Consider the following 5,057-nt stretch of genomic DNA (forward strand, 5'->3'; position numbering starts at 1 on the left):
GTGGGTTGAGCTGGATCTTGACCCAAGGTGGGTTAGGCCAGTTTAGCTCATGTGCCTACTTCTCGCTCCATGGGTTTAGAGCGGAATCTAGCCCAACATACTCACGAGCAGGATTGGGCCCGACCCACTATGGGTTGAGTCGGGTCTTGACCTAATGCGGGCTAGGCCGGTTTAGCCCGTGCTTCTAACCAACCCATGCCCACCCCTATCCAATACATTGTCTGTGCTACAATAATTTTTTGAGTTCAAAAACTATTTATGCTACGGTAAACTTTGAACCATAAGAGCACTATTCATTTTATAGTAAATTTTGGTGGAAGTTGTATCTTATTATTTGGTTGTTTCAAACATATTTTCATTTCCTAGATATTTAACAAAATTTCCTACTATGTTGCTAACAAATGGATGTAATTCCCACAAGGAGCAGGGCAGGAAGACCCAAGGAAGGAATATCGGTAGCTGAACACATGACATTCCAGGAGGTATGAAGGCAGGAAATAAGAGAGCTTGGAAGTGATATGGCAAGCCAACTCCTACAAGAGCAGCTAGTTCTTTCCCACCATACAGACTGAGGGCAGGCCGGCAAGCCAGATACCCTAGGGATTCCATCGGGCTGTAGCTATGCAGCTACAGGGATTCCATCGCCTTCTGTTGGTGAAGACAGTGCATATAACCATGTATACAGTAGTCTAGGAACTCTCTGCATTCAATGATCAAACCAGCAACCCGCCCTAGGATAGGAAACTGATGTGCTATCCCTCATGCCGAAACCCGAACAACTCCTTCGAAGTCGGAAGAGGAGGCTCTGTTTCAGCCATGGAGCAAGAGAAGGGGAGTGTGGTGGGTGGGCCCCCTTCACTTGTGGACTTTTACTGGTTTGATATGAAAATCTCCTTTTTTCATTTTGGCATGGTACTGATGATTTAATGTGCGATCAACTGTTCATAGTGATGATAGACGACCCGTAAGCCATTCTTCCGGTGAAGGAAGCGGCTTACGAAAAGTCAACCTACCTATAGTTTTTCTTCGGTTGCAAGATTGCAGTTTAGTTTTAAAAATCTAATCATTTTTTGGTCAATTGCCATTCGTGGTTATACTATTTGGTGTTTATTTTATCTTATTATTTGTCTGTTTTAAACTTGATCATATCATACTCCTTTAAAAGCACGAGTTCTGAAAAATCTTTCTATGTTCAATATTACTCTTTACTATTTTACATATTTTATTTATATCTTAATCTATCCTAATCATAATTGTATCCTATCCTAATCCTACGTGAACCATCTAGAGCTTAACACTTTTAAAAAAATAATATTAATAAAATATATAAAACATCTTTATAGTATTAGCATGTTAAGATAAAGAAATTATACGTAGCTGACGTACTATAATACATAAAGTATTGCAAAAAAACCTAAAAAGTTTTAAAGTTGCACAAAATATCCTAAAAAATTCAAAATTATAAAAACCTCGACGTCTAAAAACTTAAAACAACAAACATGAAATCAAGAAATTAACAGCAGTTTGTGAAAAATTTAAAATTTGTGGTGAACATCACAATATCTCAAAAATTTTAGAAACACACTCAAAAGTTTAAATTACAAACAAGCACATGAAATTCTAAAATTTTAAAACTTGCAAACAACATAGATGAATTTAAGGGATTACCATAATACACCTGAAAATTTTTGATATTTTAAAATTTAAAACAACAAACATGAAATCAAGATATTAATAGCAGTATCTGAAAAATTTAAAATTTTAATTAACACCCTCAATGTCCCAAAAATTATGGAAACACCCTCAAAAGTCTAAATTATAAAAAACAATCCTAAAATTCCAAATTTTTTAAAATTTGTAAACAACAAAAGATAAATTCAAGAGATTACCCTCATGTACCTAAAAATTTAAAATATGCCGAAATTAACCTCAAAGTTATAAAAGTTGTAGAAAAAACTCTTTCAAAATTTAAAAATTAAAAAAACTTCAAAATTTAAAATTTATAACAAGCACACATCAAATCTGGAAACTATTGGCAGAATGTTGAAATTTAAAATTTTTAAAAATTAATCTACAATTTTGACAATTGCAAAAAGCAGCCTTAAAATTTCAGAGTTGTAAGAAATATCGTGATATTTAAAAATTACCATCTACACATGAAACATAAAAGTTACAACTACCAAACTTAAAAGTATTTTTTTTAAAAATGCTCCCAAAGATTTAAAAATTAAAAATCACACCCTCAAAGTTCAAAACCATAAAAAGGGCTAAAATTTTAAAACTTGGCAAAGAAATGTCACGTCCCGCTTCCCAAAATTCCCGGGAATCGGAACGTGAACAAGCCAGCGACGTATTAGATTAAGAACAATAAATAAAATAAACATTTCGCCTCAACCTCATACGCTAAGCGTCAAGAAATAAATACAATGCGAAGGCATGTTAGTCCTTATGTTTTATGATGATTTACAACCACCATTATCGGTACTAATTGCTTATTGAGTGATATTGTAGATAATATAAATACAAAGCTAGTTAGTACCATTTATGGAGGATTGAATGGAATATGAGCTACAACGTCAATATCTAAAGGAGGTGGAGGCAAAGTGATGAAGTAATGTTTATCAAGAACACTTAACGCAATGAGAAGCTTCATCAACTCTAAAGCAATATCAAGACTTAAGAAATGTATTTCTATGTGAGAGATATTTACTATTTTATTTTCTCTCTAGTACTTAAATGTAGGCAAGTAGTTGTAGATTTTATTTGAAGCTATTTGGGATATCACAAACACTTGCACACTTTCAAAACTCATATTTTGGTACTTTTGTTAAAATAATGATTTTCATAAATACGAGGACTTTTTTGCAAATTTTTTTTCAAACAAGTTTGTTAAAATGTTTATAAACTATTCCCAAAGTTTTATATTTTTTAGAATTTATTTACTATTTTTTACAGAGCATTAAAACTCACTCTCAAAACCAAGTCAGGCTGATAACCTGTTATCAGTCGACTGATGAAGTCATTCGACCGATGAGTCGACTGAAGAAAGTGCCTGGAATCTTCATTTTGCTCTTTGTTGTGTTTCCGTCGACTGATCACTGAAAATATTTTTCAGTTGACTGATAAGCTCGTATTTGAATACGATGTTCAACTTATCAGTCGACTGGCGCCGCCAGTCAGTCGACTGACAGCCTGTCAAACGGCTAGTTTTGTACAGAATTTTTGCTGATTTTTTAGGGTTTTTGCTATTGTATTCTCTCCCTATAAATGCCCAACAATCCCAACTACTTCATCCCTAAGCCTTAATTGCAAAACTCTTGTTTTCAAGTTTATTGTTTTCAAAGAGCTTCAACTTTCATCTTGTTATTTACTGTTTCGTTTTCACATCCTAAGCTTCAAGTGCAATCTCTCTTCTTGCCATAGGGCTATTGTAAAGAGAGAGTCTTTCCTGCGATTGCTACTATTGTGAGTGTGATCTCATGGAGATCAATTGTGTGGTTGTGAGGTCTCGTGGAGATTGTTGTGTAGAAGAAGTTCCGACTTCCAAACCGAGTTGTGTAGTGGATTCTCCTCGAGAGTGGGGAGCGGGGACGTAGGTCAGCGGACCGAACCTCGTGAACACATCGCGCGTCACTTGGATAACGATTTCTAACCTTATCTCTTTTACTTTGGCTTTTTATTTTGTAGTGTATTACATTGTCTTAATTTTATTGCACAATTATTACCTTAAGACCCTAATCACCCCCTCTAGGGGTCCAACAATTGGTATCAGAGCTTGGTCTCTATAGTTGTTTTTGGTCTAACCACCTTAGAGGAAAGATCCAATGGAGGCTTCATTGAATGTGCATATGCTTGAGGGACAATCCGCCACTAGACCCCCCACTTTTCACCGGTAGAAATTTTTCCTATTGGAAAGCTAGAATGAGGATTTACCTTCGTTGCATTGATCTTGACATCTTGGATATCATAGAGAAGAAATATGTAGAAAAGTCCAAGATTAGTACTATGACCGATGGAGAAAGACTCCAAGCTAATCTCAATGCGAAGGTCATGAATGCCTTAATTTATGGTCTTTCCCCCAATGAGTACAATAGGGTCTCCACGTGTGCAACCGTATACGAAATTTGGGTAAAATTATGTATTTACACATGAAGGAACCCCCCAAGTTAAGGAGTCCAAAATTAGTAGGCTTATGCATGACTATGAGTTATTTAAAAGCCTTCCTAATGAATTCATTGATGCTATGTTTTCTCGCTTTACTAATATCATCAATGAATTGCATGGTCTTGACAAGACATTGACTATCCAAGAGATGAACTACAAGATCCTTCGCTCATTGACTCCGGCGTGGGAGCCTAAATCTACGGCCATAGAGGAAGCTCACGATCTTACTACTCTAGCTCTCGATGGCCTCATCGGCAAGTTTAAGGTTCATGAGAAGAAGCTTAAAGGAAATGAGAAAGAGAAAGTGCCCCCAACGAGAAATTGAGGAGCCATCCCCAAAAATAAAGACCATTGCTCTCAAAAGAGCTAGCGATAACTCCTCATATTCTGATAGTGAAGTCGACTTTTCTAGAGAAGTGGCTCACCTCTCTAGAAGAATATCAAGACTAATAAAAATGAATAAGAAGTTTAATCACTGATCTAATAATAAATTTTTTTTGCGTGTAGGAAAATGTTTTGAATGCAATGAACCGGGTCATCTCGCCAAAGATTTCCCTAAGCTCAATGAGAAATATTTGAAATACAAGAAGAAGAAAGGCATGTATGTCGGATGGGAGGAATCCAAACCAAGTGATTCGGATAGTAATGAAGAAGGAGCAAAGATTACTCTTCATGATCCCAACATTTGCTTTATGGCTCATGAAAAGGAGGTAATATCTGATACCGAAAGTGAATCTTTTTATATGCAATGTGATCTAACAACCGCATTAGAAGAGTTAAACATTGAGTTTAAAAGAATGACAAAAGAATACTCTTCCTTTAAAAAATTGCATACTTCTTGTGATTCCAAACTTGAGCAACTACAATCCTCACTTGCTCTAAAAGATGAATTG

Source organism: Asparagus officinalis, chromosome 4, assembly GCF_001876935.1.
Source record: "Asparagus officinalis chromosome 4, Aspof.V1, whole genome shotgun sequence".
NCBI classification, from domain to species: domain Eukaryota; kingdom Viridiplantae; phylum Streptophyta; class Magnoliopsida; order Asparagales; family Asparagaceae; genus Asparagus; species Asparagus officinalis.